This window comes from Perca flavescens, chromosome 16 (assembly GCF_004354835.1).
Source record: "Perca flavescens isolate YP-PL-M2 chromosome 16, PFLA_1.0, whole genome shotgun sequence".
Classification (NCBI taxonomy): domain Eukaryota; kingdom Metazoa; phylum Chordata; class Actinopteri; order Perciformes; family Percidae; genus Perca; species Perca flavescens.
The window spans coordinates 12,313,454-12,329,358 of record NC_041346.1 but is presented as its reverse complement, the minus strand read 5'-3'; the positions used below and the strand labels follow the sequence as shown (position 1 = coordinate 12,329,358).

Sequence of the window (15,905 nt, the reverse complement as noted above, 5' to 3'; positions counted from 1 at the left end):
AAAGAGTGATGCCAAGGGGTCCTGACCCAGCATCCGTATGTGTCGAGTTGGAAGTGAGAATGTGTTGCCCTTTAAGACCCAACTTATCTAAACCTGCCCGCTACTGCCGAATTTGAGATCTGAACCCAACCCGTGACCAAGGCTATATATGCTAGCTTTTAAAAAGCTTTCTAACAAAAAACTGATCTGACAAGGACAGAATGGCTCCAGCACAAGACACAGAATGGCACCAGCACAAAATATATTTAACTGCTACTAGCCCATAAGTCATAGGTTTAGAGGCAATACACACATTTATCAGAGCTTTGCTTGAAAAAATGGTTGATGAGGGTAGTGAGACTGAATCAAGAAAGAAAAGTTGTGGGCAGTAAAAACCAAAACAATGAGCTAAAAGACACTAAAATGCTTCTTAAAACTGAGGGGAATGGCAATGTTATCCATTGGTACATCACTAAGAGCAACATCTCTCTCATTATACATAGCCGATTTACCTATTGTTAATTTAGAAATATTGTCTGGTGCAGCTTCAAGCACAACAGTTATATCAGAACAGAGACGACTGAACATAATCTCAGCGTGACCTGTAACCATCCCAACAGATCCCATCGCCAACACTGAAGACTAGACTGAGGCTACATTTACATTGCTACGTTTCAAAAAAAAAGAAAATGTAACGGAGTTTTAAGCCAAAAGCGGACTTCATGCACACAAGTCTTTTTAGCTCCAGTAGAACAACTAATCTCTGTTTAAACTAACACGCCCAAACCGCATATCATAATATTCTCGTATACCATGCATGCACGTGCCGGGGTAACTCACAACTCCGCCCGTTGCTGGTAGTTGCCATGGTAACGCTAGTCATGACCCAATCAGGCAGCAAAACATTGGCGTCAGTTTCTGTGTTGGCACAGGTCTCCTTTTGCGGCCGTTGAGACTGCAACAATTTCTCTGGTTTAGGGACTCTGAAAAGCCGGAGCAGTTTGAATGCGATATGTAAACGTAAGAAAAGATATTAGTTTCTAAACCAAAACGTAGCAAGGTGAATGTAGTCTGAGGCTTTTCGCACACGCAATGTCAAGAATGTCATCTTTCAATGAAGCCAGTCAGGATGCAGTGAGGCTGCTGGGCACTGTTGCTGCTACTGCTATACCTACAATTGAGTGCATCCATCATATTGTCAATCTAAATACCTGCAGCATTCCATAGCCTGCTTGTGTGTCTCTGCAGCTGTTTATCTGTGGAGGTACCTCTGTCAGTATAATGTATTGCTGCTTGCGTTCTGTTTCTGCTTGTGTAATACTTCCATCAGCAGCTGTTTATTTTCTGAGGTGTTCACCTCTACAACGGAAAGGAGCTCAATAGGTTGATGCAGGATCTGTGTCTGAATGCAGTTTGATTTCAACTGTGAAATAATGAGCTGGAAAATGTGTGACTTTATTCAGATAATCTGTCAGCTAGTGCATGCGCACAAGTGTGTTCTATGAATATATATTTGCGGTTATGATATTGTCAGTAGAATCCTCCAACAAAAGGAAATAAAAGCCTTGGATTGTGTGTTTTAAATACTGCATATTTTCTTTTACGAGATCGCAACCATTTGAAACTATGAAAGAACTAATAGTTTTTTTAAATCCACCATTTACTTTTCCACTGGAAAACACATTTCAACTGGATATACTGTAGCTCAGGCATGACGTGCTCTGCTATAGTCATTGTTCTACAGCAACAAAAAGACATTGCAAGAGAACATAATCCAGACTAGGTCGACTAATCAGCAATACATTTTTCGATTAATCTAACAATACATTTTTCAATTAGCAATTATTTTCCCATTGCTCAATTAACAATTTACACACAAAAAATGTCAATAAGGTTCAAATCTCTATTTATTAAAATTGTTTAACACTGTATCATTCATTTGTAGTGCAACCTGAAGCAAGATGTAGGCTATCAATCCAACAACAAAATAAAGTCACTTTCAGGAGGAATACAAAAATAAAAACTTAAAGTAAACAAGAGCAAGTGCAAAAACAGTAGCCTGTATTTGCTTTTTTTAACAGTAGTAGGTAAAATAATGAATAAGCTCTTGTTTAACATCCAAGCTCTTCTCCCTTTAATCTTACAGTAAAAAAGTGGACATATGGAATCAGATGTATCAAATAAATCCAACATAAGGCAAGTTGCAGAGTGTCTAATATAATCGATTGGGTCACTCATGATGATGGTAACCAAAACAAATAACACGGCCGACTGACAGCATTTTATGATGCTTAATGTTAAGTCATAGCAGGTCATTGAAACGAATCAACAGACTAACATACCGTTGGGACACTACTGGGAAGACATTTCGTGTCACTATGTTGATAATCGCACATGCATGGGAGTAAAGCTTAGATCAGGCCCAATAAAAAAAAAAAATCAAGCACGACCCTACCCGAGCCCGCGCATGTTGTTTCCGAGCCCATAGTGGCAGGAAATATCACCCCGACCCAGCCCGTGGGTCAAGTTCAGGCTCGGGCAGAGAATCTGAACTCTACTTGGGAGGGAAAGGGACAAAAAGGTGAGCATAACTTACGGTGTTTTGCTGCTGTTATCCTGACTCAGGGATGCATTTTACAAAGTCTGCAGACTATCACGTTGTTGTTGGCATTAAGAGAAAAATACTGCCACCGTGTGCAAGTCTTTTTCTCAACATGTTGTTGAACTTGCGAAGAATCCATACTTGTGCTGTTGCTGGAGGCAGCCATGTTGTTTTTAGATTTCTACACGTGACGACGCGTTTACGTAATCAACTACGTTGACGAATCGTCCCAGCCCTAATCCAGTCAGCATTAATTTTAATTAATTCCTCAAACGCATTTAGCAAAGCAAATTCATGGTATAGATATTTTTTTGTGGGAGACATGGTTAGATAAGTCACTTACAGAGAACAGATTTCTGTTGATTGTCTCTCCTTTTCCTCTGTCACATGTACCAAAGAGCATACTCTCACACAAGACATGCATAACGTGACAATGTCCCAATAATGACTGATATGAGGGAGAGTAGAGAGAGAGGATCGTATTAGGAGGGAAAGAAATTCTGTGGAAATCAGAGTTGGTAAAAAACAAAACACTGAGATAGAGAAAAAAAAATCTCTTAAAAGAACAAATATGAAAGTACAAAGATATGATGAGAAAAAAGGAGACTGAGAGAAGATACATTTGAAATCCATTGCAGTTTTTTACAATTGCTAACACACATTTCTCTACACTGAGTTCCCTTTTTAAAAACTCTTCACACAGCACAACAAATGTCAATGTGGATGAAACTGTGGATAACTTTACATTGCTTCAACACAAAATGTATTCAATGACCACATCTTTCAAAATCCATTAACTCTTTCTCTCAATTTACGTTTATGAAACTTTGCCACATGATCAGATGTCACTCTTGGACACAATGGACGTCTGGACGTATTTACCAGGGATGGGCAGAGATGGCAAAAGTACTCACTTCTCATACTCAAGTAGAAGTACAGATACTTGTGTTAAAAAATACTCTGGTAAAAGTAGAAGTACTGATTTAACTTCTCTACTCAAGTAAAAGTACAGGCTTGGAAATTTACTTAAAGTATAAAAGTAAAAGTAGCCTGGTGAATGACAACCATTTTTTTATGCAAAGCTACCTGGACCACACAAATGTTACTAGAGTGCAAGCTGAGAAACTTCAGTGGACATGGAAAAAAGGCTCTTTATATGGCATTGCCTACATTTTAAATGGATGTCTGCCAGTAGGCCTAAAACATCACATATAGGATTATTGTGACAGAGACTGGGACTCCAGGTAAATAAGATTCTGACTGAGTAGCAAGATATATATTTAGTTGTGATTCTGTGAGAATTCACAGATCCAGTTTCTCTTTTTTAATCTTCCCCTTAACATTTAAAGGAATCTACATGTATGTGTGTGTGCTCAAATATGGCTTCTGGAAAGAAAATAAAGGATTAAATATGAATTGAAGGCAAGTACAGTGCTTATTTCTTTTTTTACTTGGTTAGTCATGCAAACTTAATCATGATAGCAATTATCCTGTTGAGGTTTTTGCATTGTTGGCCAAGTAACGTTGGCCGTAGGCTATTAGCTTCGGGACAGTGACGAGCTAGCTAACGGCCTTTAGTCACGTGAGTCCTGCTTCTTTTGAACTTTTAGCTAGCTAGCTAACGGCCATTAGTCACATGAGTCTTGCTTCAGATGATTTTTTAACTAGCAGTGAAACATTAAACACCTATTTTAAGTCCTAAATTGAAGAATCAGCTAAGATTTGACTTAACTGTCACAGTCAACATTGTCAGCCAACATTGTACAGTGAAAATCCGCTCAGTTCAGCAGCTGTACATGGCAGCAAAATTTTACGTGTTAAAATGAACAGAGTAAACTTATTGTAAAACAGCTGGGGGAAAACAATACAAAAAACTGTAAAAACAGCACAAAATTGGACATTGAAATACAGTATTTGATGTAACATAACCAATGTAGTTTTGTTTGTAGGCATTAAATTCTGTCTTGCTACTATTTCTTACTAACAGAAAAGGAGTCTACACTTAAGACTGCTGAGCAGAAACTCTTGCAAGAAGACCTACCAAAAAGCAAGAAGAGAAAGAGGGTACCCAACAAACTTTTCCTTGACACACAGAAGGAAACTGTAGAACAAGTTGCAATAAAGGTAATAGTGTTCTTTTCATGACAGCTATTTTGATAATGTATTTTTACATTTCTGTCAGTTTTGTAGTTGGGTTGCATGTTAGTTTAATTGATGTCTCTAAATTGCCCATAGGTGCTTGTTTGGCTGTATATGTTAGCGCTGCTGGGTTGTACAACAACGTTCCTGGCAACTTAAAAAAAAAAAAAAGGAACTATAGTACTACAGCTATGAATTTAAACAGTCTAGCCATGGAACCTATTCAATGATTCATTGAAATCAATTTTTGTTTTCATTTTTCTAACTCCTGTGTGTATTGTTCATAACTGATTTGATCATGTTTACCCAACAGAAAAAACTACAGACTCATAGCTGCAAGAAAGTCTGAATTAGAGGTTCTTTCCCAAGAAGAACCTAACCTCAGCCCAGTGGGGACTGCTTTAGAGGCACTTGAGGAGGAGATCAGGGCCCTCATGGATGAGAATCAAAGACTGCAGGAACAGCAGAGTGTAGGATCTTCTGCAGCCAGTAAAGATCTTTACATAAGGAGAACTCCAGGCTGCGCAAAACGGCAGTTAAAGGCAACTATCTCATATACTGTAGATTAAAATAGGCATTCTTTTAGATTGAATAAGTCACTGTCTCATACAAGAAAAATATAATAAATAATTATTATTATATTATTATATTATTATATTATTATAAATATAATAAAGTATTGATCCACCTCATCTTGCCTTTTGCAACAATCAGAGGCTAACATGGATGTCTTTCTTATTTTATTATCTTTTACAGATGCAGTTGTTCAGCAACACCCAGAGGCAAAGATTCCAGACATACAAACGGCCATAAACAAAAGGATCTGTGAGTTAAGACACCAGGAGAAGAAAAAGTCCATGTAACTGTAGGACTGACCAAGGCTGGCCAATCAGAGCGGGTCTTGATAAGTTAGCATGCGGGATCCATAACACTGCACTAATGGATGGATTGGTCTGTTTTTGTTGCACTGAAGACTTTTTTTTCTGATTATCTGATTATATTATCTTGTACATTGAAATATATTATCTCATATAATTTTACATAGATTTACATATATACAATGCCTCTTCAATATATAATTTCATATAATGTGGCACATATTTCAATATAATAACAATATATTGCATAATATAACAATATGTATTTATTCAATATATGAAAACGGCAATAATTGCAGTATTTTCCCATATATTGCAATATATAACTTACATATATATATATATATATATATATAATATTATATAATATATCATATATTACTATTTAAATGTCACAATATATGAAGACACATATAGAAATATATTGTCATGTCCTATATTGAGAAATATATTTTTGTTGTGTAAGGGTATTAAGGTTGTGTTTTTGTGTTTGGACCCCAAAATGGAGAGACGTAGACTGAGATGGAAACAAAATGTGGTGGCAGATGAGGGCTGGCTGGCGTGGCAGATGGATAAAATTGTCTGTACCAAATAATTACTGGAGCCGGAGAACAAGGAAAACATCTAGGTCAAACACTGTAGGAAAACTAGATCACCAGAAATAAGGAGCCACTTTACTCTACCGCTTACAACGGGATAATCTGTCACCTGAGTGGAGGCTTGACCAGGCTTTTATGTGTGGAGTGATAAATGAGATGAATTCCAGGTGCGGCTCGTTGAGAGACCAGCTCGGCCAGTTACGCCCTCAGCTGCACCAACACTGCCAGGGAGAGGAACCACAAGGGAAGAGGGGAAAAAGAAACAAGAGAACAAACCACCAAACACAAAAACAAACACCACCATGACACTTTCTTTCCAGGCGTATTGCAAGAAAGGGCATAAGGTTTGATGTGGACTGAACAAGACCATCCTCCACTGAAAAACGACCCCAAACGGTCTTGTACGAGTAACTTATTACAACCCATATTTACGTTTATTGTTAGGCTGTGACCTCTAGTGGCAATAGTAAGCAGCATGTAAGTAGTATTAAGCCCAGGAAGTCTGTTAGAGGGATGGTGGATGGGTCAAACAAACACAGGACTATGACCCAGGAGACCGCTGTTCATGTCCCGTTTTAAACTACAAGTCAACGTGGAGTTATTTTAACTTTACATATCAAACGTAATTGTCGCGTTCTACGTCATATGCATAGTTACATCATGTACATACAATTTTAAACCAGACCAAGATATTTAGCTAAACCCAACTAGCCCTAACCCAAGTAGATTTGTTGTCTAAATCTAACCAAACTGTGACTGTTTAACAACGTTAACCACATGTTTTAATCTGTGACCGTTACGTTTAGGTTTGAAGGAAGTGTTGATCCTGTGCCACAGGTGGGAGCCCTAATTTAGGAAACGCTCTTGTGTGTTGAATTAGAGGGTAGGAACAAACGGCCAATGTGGTCTTGTTGATGAGAACTAGTAGATGCTGTGATTTTAATGCTACCTTTTGTTAGTGTTTTTTAAGGTAATGAATGAGTGACAAAGGTTTGTGGTTGGGAGACAAATGTCATTGTTCTGGTGCAAGAGTGGATCCTGAAATGTGTGTATGAAGTGTTTTGTCGGAAAAGAGAACTGTCAGTTTTAAAAACAAACTGTATTCTTAATGGTCACATACAATATAGTGAAATTCTATTACTGCATTTAACCCATCCTATCCGGATGCTGTATGTATACATACAGCATCCGGGGAGCAACTTGGGGTTCAGTGTCTTGCTCAGGGACACTTTGACATGTGGCCGGAGGAGCCTGGGATTGATCCACCCACCTTGTGGTTGAGGGGTAACCACTCTAAGAAGTGAACTCAGTATATAAATGTGTGTGACCAATTGCAACAAACAAATGTAGAAGTAGACTAGAGCGCCGAGTCAAGAGAGCAGACAAACAGCACGGAGAAGAAGCTGAGGAGGAATGCATGTATTCTCACAGTGCAGTCCTGGGCCACCTGGGTGCCTCACACATTCAAACACACCTTCCATAAATCACATTCCCTGGATAGCAGCAAAGGCAGTACGTTTTAGATACTGGAAATGTAATTATCTTCATGTTATGTGTCTGCTTGGGCTCACAGGTACAAAATAAATGCATGCATAAATGTCTAAATGTGAGTTTAACCCTCTTGTGGGTTTAACCGTTGATGCTATTTTTCCTGGTCAAATTAATCTTTGCATTTTAAATCCATAAGAAATTAAAATGTGCATGTAAATACTTCACATACTTATAAAACATGCAACAATTAAAGTGTATTTTTTATTTTGATGCATTTGTTTTCTGCTCTGTACTGTATGCGAGTTGTTCCCAGTGCCGTGCCAAACCACTCTAAAAAACAATTTTCCATAGTGTCAGCCTCCGTTTGGTGCCATCCCTGTCACAAAAGCATTGTATGCCTAAAATTCTAGCATACTGTAAAGGCTTTTTTGTTATTGCAGGATAGCTGTTTGTCTAAATTGTCCGCACCACTCATGTGCCATTATGATCCTGCATGATTGCAGTGTTTCTGGTTACTTATCCTTCCACCACTGTGTACTGTTCCTATCATTGTCAGCTTCCATTTGTTATTTACAACATACAACCTGGGACAACACAACTACACCAGGGGATGGTGTGGCCACAGAGGCTCTGCATCATCAAGTCAGGTCAACTTTGTTGTTAATTCTGCAATATGTGCCAGACATACAGAGCAAGTTGAAAATACGTTTCTCTCCGACCCACGGTGCAAGGACACGTACAACAAGTATAATATAAAAGATAAGAAAAAGATAAGATAATTTATGTATAGAATAAAAAAATGTAATATGTACAAATAAGATAAAGAAACATACGTAATATATACAATTAAAAAAGATAAGTAATATGTACAATACAGTAATACATTCTAAAATGAATGAAACTAAAGGTAAAGATATTTTTTGGGGGGCAGAGGGGAGGGTGTTGAGCTTTCTGACAGCCTGGGGAATGAAGCTGTTCGCCCGTCTGGCGGAACAGGCTCAGATGTTCTGGTACCTTCTCCCAGATGGCAGGAGGTTGAGGAGGCTGTGTGAGCGGTGTCTGAGGTCACCCACAATGCTGGTTGCTTTGCGGGTGAGGCGGGTCTGGTAAATGTCCAGGAGTGAGAGACCAATGACCCACCCAGCAACCTTCACTATGCGCCGCAGGGTCTTACAGTTGGAGGCAGTGCAGCCCCTGTACCACACAGTGATGCAGCTGTACAGGATGCTCTCAAAGGTGACATGATGGGTGGGGGGGCTCTCGCTCTCTTCAGTTTGCGGAGGAAGTAGAGGCGCCGCTGGGACTTCTTGGCCAGTGATCCAGTGTTTGTTGTCCAGGAGAAGTCTTCACTGATGTGCACCCCAAGCAATTTGGTGCTGTTCAGTCTCTCCACAGCAGCACCCATGATGGTCAGTGGGGGTTTCGGGTAGGACCTCTCGGAAATCAATAACCACTTCCTTGGTCTTGTCAACGTTCAGGAAGGTTATTTGTGCTGCACAATTACTTTAAGTATGTGATTAGGCCAAGTTTGGGTAATCATTTAAATCATTTAACCAGGGGTCTCTTCACAATGTGTATGATAATCTGAAATAAAATTCTCTTAATTCAGCTATTTTTATTGCACAGCAGATTTAAATGTAACCATTTTTACCGAAGGGTCTTTCGTTACTGTTGCTGCAGTCTATATCCACAATGTTCCACTTCAGGGAATGCTCCGTTGCTGATGGAAATTCCGCCCGATTTCACCCTTCTTGGCCGGATGTCAGTTACCTTTTTGTTTTCTTTGTATTGGAATTTTAAACGCCGGTGGATTTAAGAGGACTATTGTTAACTGCTACTCAGATCTCTGTAGGGTAAATCCAGACATCTAGCTACACTGTCTGTTCAATCTGAGTTGTCTGTTGCATGACTAAAACAACTTTTGAACATTATGGCGGAAATTCTAATACATATGGTGAGATCTGAAATGAATCCCTCAACAAAGTCTTCTAAGTATTTATTCGTTGTGCAAATAAGTTTCAGTTCATCAGGAGAGTATGAGAGAAAAACAAAAATGCTTTGGGAGAGCAGCATCCTTATCTAGTTTCAACAAGGCTGAAAGCAAAGGGTGGGAGGAAAAGTCTGGTGTCAACCAGTTCTGACTATCAGGGAATATACACTTGTAGAATTCCAAATCACGGAGCAATAACACATCATCTACTTCGAAACATTTGTGCTGAACACAAACTGTGAAATGTTAAAACAACAGAAGAAAAAAAAAAAAAAAAAAGGGCTGAAAATGTGTGTACGCCACTTCCCACGCAAAGGTTGTGATTAATAAAAAACAAACTTGACGGGAGAATGTGCGGTCCTCCACGCAAACTCTGACCCATGCGTACGCATATTTTGGAGACAATGGGAATTGGCGATGCAGATGGTGAGGTGGTGAACTGATGTCAGACTGCAGAAAGTTAATGTGGGAATTACGATTACTCTTAATATTTTCAAGTATTGATGTCTCACACACATTTCTTTGCTCCATATCATCCACGTTATCATAAAGATTAAATCCAGCAGTGTTATTTACTGAGTGATAATTGTTCCATAAACACCTTATGAAATCCAACTCAAATCTTGAATAAAAATCTGTTCTAAATATTTAATCGGCGCTGTCTCACCGTCACATTGTCCGCTACGGAGCGCAGGAGGAGGAGATGGCCCGACTGCATGGAATACAGAATAATATCAAACACCCTACCATTAGATAAATGTAAATGTAAATAACTAAATATCTGTCTTTGATGTCAAAGTCTAGAAATACAGCCGTTAAACTCTCGCGCAATCATTACACTTGATGTCCTCGTTATCGGTCCGAACTGTTCATGACAAAAACTTCCTGAAGAAGAGTGTACTTTCCTATTAGACTTTCCTCTTCAAATTGTATCTCGGGTTGATGCTGTGATTTTGGCAAGGTGTTAACAATCACAAATTGTTGTAAACATATAAATACTGCGGTGCCCCCTGTGCGCAATGCTGCATGACGGTACTGCTGGCACTGCAGGAGTACTATGCCAATGGAAGAATTAGGAGAGAAAGAGACTTCAGGGACCATGTCGAAGACTAGCTAATATGCTGACTAAATTCCCTAAAGCTGTGCTTTTGGATTTATGTACTTGAATGGCTGTCTGCCATTCAAAATGGTGTTTTATATAAATATTATATATAATCTTCAACTTTATTACTAAGGCTTGTCTAGATATAATACATAGTTCTGTTAAATCTTATAATTTAGGTCTGGTATCGAAGCTGTCCCCAAAGCACGGTTTTCTAAATCAGAATTTTTTTTTGTTGTCGTACGCCATTTTGGGGTTTTTAAAACCCTATCAAGTATCCCAGAATGTAAAGCTGAAAAAGCAGATGTGAATCTGTAAAAAGGGTCTTGAATCTATGACAAAAACTGATATGAATCTTTAATAAGGCTGTGCTGAATGTCTGCAAAGCAAGTTTCTTAACTTTGAAGACACATATTTTCAGCATTGAAAACATTACACGGCAGACACTGTAAGATTAAAGGAATTATTTCAACTCCATATTTTCAAATGTCTGAATCCTATTTTCTTTATTTGTTGAATCCATAGTTTACAATTTCAAAACTTAATTTTAATCTTTAATTTAATGTTTTGTCTTTCCCTACTATTCTTCAGTCTTATATTCTTAACCCAGATGATATTCCTCTCTTCTTCTCCTCTCATACTTGCATCTCAACTCCTCTGCTCCCCTGTACTATAATCTCCCATCTGCTCCCCTCTTTTCATGTGTTATCCTTTTCTCCTCTTCTCTCCTCTCCAGAAACAAATGGGACGATCTTCTCTCCCGGTGACATTCGATGAGCAAATAAGACTGCGGTGTCAGCAGGACACTAACCATATGCCAGTACAATGATGCAGCAATGCCATTTATACACACTATAAAGCACTGAGCTGTGATTATAGTGGTATGCTAATAAAACAGCTCTGTGAAGACAGAGCTGGCGGAGTTGCTCTATCGCAGAGGGTAAAGAGAAGGGATAAAACGGCGCATAATTACAGGGGAGGGAGGAATGTATGTGTGTGAGTGTGTGGACGTGTGGGTGTCGACCATGTGTGTTGGAGGGGCTAAATGTGTGTGTGGGCCTTTATACATGTCAAAATGTTTTTTTGAATGTGTGTGTGTGTGTGTGTTTGTGGTTTGGTATGTGTGCCAGGTCTGTGAAGAGCCTCTCATCTGCTGCCCAGAATTAGCCAATAACTGGCACCTTCTCTTGATAATTGCTCAGTTAAAATGTACTGAGTTTTAATTTACTACTTTGCTTTGCTGTGTCACCCTGCATCTGTCTTTCTTCAGTATAAACATTGTTTTCACGTCCCTGACCATCTGATGAAAACACAATCTCTTTCACACATTCAATCTTTTAAACAGTTAAATTATCCCTTACTGCTCTTGAAAACTGTGTGTTCACAACAACGGCAGGTTGGTCAAAGCAGAATCAGTAAATTGGTCTGTAAAACTGTGACGGACAGTTTGAACAAAATTATCCTAGTCACGTTTGTTTTCTCTTCAAAATAAGTTTGGCTAACTTAGGGAGTTTGTTTTAAAATAAAAAAAAACGGGCCGCTCCATAGTTTGGGAAATCAGCAAGCGATGCAGCAGCAATGCTGTGGATGGCTAGCAGAAACAAACCTCCATGAGCAGAAATGGATAATTTTTTAAAAATTTTTTAAATGGCAAGTTCCGTTTCAAAGCCATCCCAGATGGTTCTCTCAACAAGTCTACGTCAAGTCTGAAATACCTCTTGCTGGCCAAGCATACGACTGATGCAGAGAACCTGCCTCGCCCTCGCCAAAGGCAGGCCACGCTGGATAGTATGCAACAGAGACGCCAGCACAACTTTTTTGTGCTCGAGTTCGCCATATTCTTTTTTTATTGTATTTTTTAAACAAAACACAAAACATACAACTCACGATATGAACATATCACCTCCCCGTCTGAACCCTTCCACTCGCAATCACCACCTCCCCATACAAAAAAAAGACAAGATGAGTGTTGAAATAATATCCATAATGTTCAAAACAATAAAATAACAACAAAATAGACAACAGACTGTAAGCCAAATAAACATATTATGTATAATGTATATATGATAACACCATAAACACATTGCATACCATAGTACAGTACATGGCCTCCTAAGAGCCCTCCAGAAAGCTGCCACTCTAGCCATCTCACTAGCCCATTCTTAGATTGAAGGTCCCCCCTACATTCCTCCATACTCTGTGAGAAGAATCTTTCTGGCTATCATTAAACTCATTTCGACCATACTTTTTATGTGCTTATCTATCTTGATAAGAATTGACCCATCTCCTCGAACAAATAATCTTCGGCTGAATGGAACCTGGGTCCCTGCAATCCTACATAAGTTCAAATCATATATCCCTGTCCTCTGTCTTACATTTCAACAATTTGGTGTGTTTTTCAATCCATAATCTTGTTTCTTTTTTAAAGAGAGAGAGGGGGAATGTCATGCAGCAAAGGGTCACAGGTCGGAGTCGAATCTTGGGCTGCTGCGTCAAGGAATGAACCTCTATATATGGGCACGCGCTCTACCAGTTGAGCTACCCGGGTGCAGTGATGCATGATCTTAAACTGAATGAGGCAGACCCTCACATCGTGTGACATAGTTTTAATATTCTTACCAATTCTGTCCGACTCCTCATCATCCAGTGTAATATTCAGATCCATTTCCCATGTCTTTCCCTAGGGCTGACCAGGCTCCATCCCCCAGGTTCTGCATAAGCATAGCATAATACCCAGAAGCCTCATGGCCTTTGATCAACACCTATCTAAACATTCTGGTGCCTACACTGAAAAAAATGTTATGTTGAATTTACTTAATTTTATTATGGTAAGTGGTTGCACGAAATAAATTTATCTAAATCCAGATATATTTTATAAGTTGAGTGTACTTATATTTTTTAAGGTGAGTTTACTAATTTTCTTGTAGTAATTTTAGATTAATTATATTTATATATTTTAGCTAAACTATTTTGAGTAGAAATTACAAATGTTTTTGGGGTTCAGTATACTAAAATTAATTATGTGCATTCAGATCAATTTGTTGTTTAATTTCTACATACTAAAATTAAGTTCAATTTATTTTATCTATTATACTATCTTAACTTTCATTAATATTCAGACAAATAAAGCAAACCAAATATTGTCAACTCTTACTTTATTTTCTTGATCCAAGACCAAGAGATCCAACAGATTTACTCTCTCCCAAACAAGAGTGCCAGTAATGTAACTCAGTGGTAACAATTTCTTACATTGCTATTTTATAACAAAATGTACCATCAACCATTATCATAAAAAAACTATGTACCATTCATAACAAAAAACAACAAATGTTCCAGAATAGCTGGAAGACCCGATTTGAGATTACAATAAACTGCAAACACGTACATTGAGTCAATATAATACCCAATTTTCCACAAAACAAGCACCTATTTCACCACTCACTTTGTTCTTTACTTTGCAACATATTCTAGAGCTGCATTTCACATTATATGAAATGTGCTTTATCACCCCCTAAACACACAATACCAATGCAGCTTAAAAGGGTTCACAATAGCAGCTGAAGAAAGCCTACAGTCCAGCACTGATTTTGTTCTTTAGTCAAAAGGACTTGGAGGAAACCCTTTTCCACCCATTTGCAAGAGCACAAAATCTACAAATGACAAAATACACCAGTACTATACATAACAAAAAATACTATAGTACCAGAACCATCCACAGCTGGAACACATCACACACTGAGGACCTGATGCTGAGATTACCAAAAACAGCAAACACTTAGATTCAAAGAATACCGTAATAGAAGAAAAGACCACAATATCGCAAAATAGATTTTATGCTTAGCTGAGGTGCAAAAGTTGGTGTATCAATATGGAAACAGACTTACTGAATACATCATGATGTACATGAAACATGTGACGTAAACGTCCACTGAAGCTTAAGTTCCTCCAAGAATAATAAAAATAGTGGCAAATGAAAACAAAGGAGGCTGTAACCTTCCTCACATTAATACATTCAATAATAATTTCACCATGTTTTCCACATGGTTCTCCATCGTTGAACTTTGACCAGAGCTCTTTTAACATCTTGTTGTGTCCTCTTCTTATGCAATGGTTTAATGGCACAGCCACCACCAACTGTTCCTCTCAAGGCGCTTAACTTCTAATATTCATATGGCGGTAGTGGATGGATGAATTTTGTGCTCTTATTTCCAGGATTGCAATTTTTATTTCAGGTGAATATTCCACAAAATCCATTGTACAGTTTTAAATGTTCACACCAGTGGCTGTGTGAATATTACAGTCCACCATTCACTCTGTTTTTCAGTTCGAAACACCGTAACGCCTTGATTCACAAGAGCGGCTGAAGAAATCCTCCAGTCCAGCAATGATTTTGTTCTTTAGTCCAAGGACTTTGGGGGAAAGCCTTTCACCATCCATTTGCAAGAGCACTTTCTGAATGAATTCATAGGAGTATTTCAGCTCTTTGGGGTAAGCCATGTTCAGTACATACATGACTCCCAGCATCATTGCACATGCTTGGGCTACAGATCCAATGTTGTCCAGAATGATTACTCCTTCAACATAAATGCCAATGTCATCATGAGCTCCAATTTCTCCACCCTCCTTGTTGATGACATATATGCCCATGGTGGATTTCTGCAGGTCTCTCTGGATGTCATCTCCTTCAATGTCCTGTATATTTGATGAAAATAGGGGAAAAAAAGAAAACATATTTATGTGATAGATTTTAAAGACATAAAATTCTAGATTTCTTTATATTTACAAAATACATTTATGCTGTTCAGTAAAACTATTAAAAACCTTTTTGTACTTTTGTAAGTTAAATAAAGGTTCATGAGAATGACCAAATCACAGATTTTAGTTTTTATTGTATTGTGGAAAATATTTAATATTCAATAGGAACCAATGGGCTTGGAGCTGAGACCCAGAAGTCAGAACGGCTTGAGAGATGGACTAAGGCCGGTTACACACTGCACGCGTCTCGCGAGCGTGGCGTTTCTGTTCTGTTGTGTGCGTAGATTTTTCTGTGTCCTACACACCAGAAGCATGTCTGACGCGGCGCTGCTCCTGCTGCAAGGTACAGGGAGGGCTGATCTCGGGACAT

The 15,905-nt window shown here is 38.6% G+C and overlaps 1 long non-coding RNA gene across 2 annotated transcripts; it reads left to right on the top strand.

The window, feature by feature from the left end:
* The first annotated feature begins 2,367 nt into the window (after positions 1 to 2,367).
* On the top strand, positions 2,368 to 5,143 carry LOC114570512 (uncharacterized). 2 transcript variants are annotated; one of them, XR_003694541.1, is made up of 3 exons: positions 2,368 to 2,560; positions 4,569 to 4,705; positions 5,034 to 5,143. It is a non-coding gene; the product is annotated as an uncharacterized LOC114570512 (long non-coding RNA). The 2 variants fall into 2 exon arrangements; XR_003694542.1 differs by lacking the exon at positions 2,368 to 2,560 and adding an exon at positions 4,093 to 4,163.
* Positions 5,144 to 15,905: the final 10,762 nt, after the last annotated feature.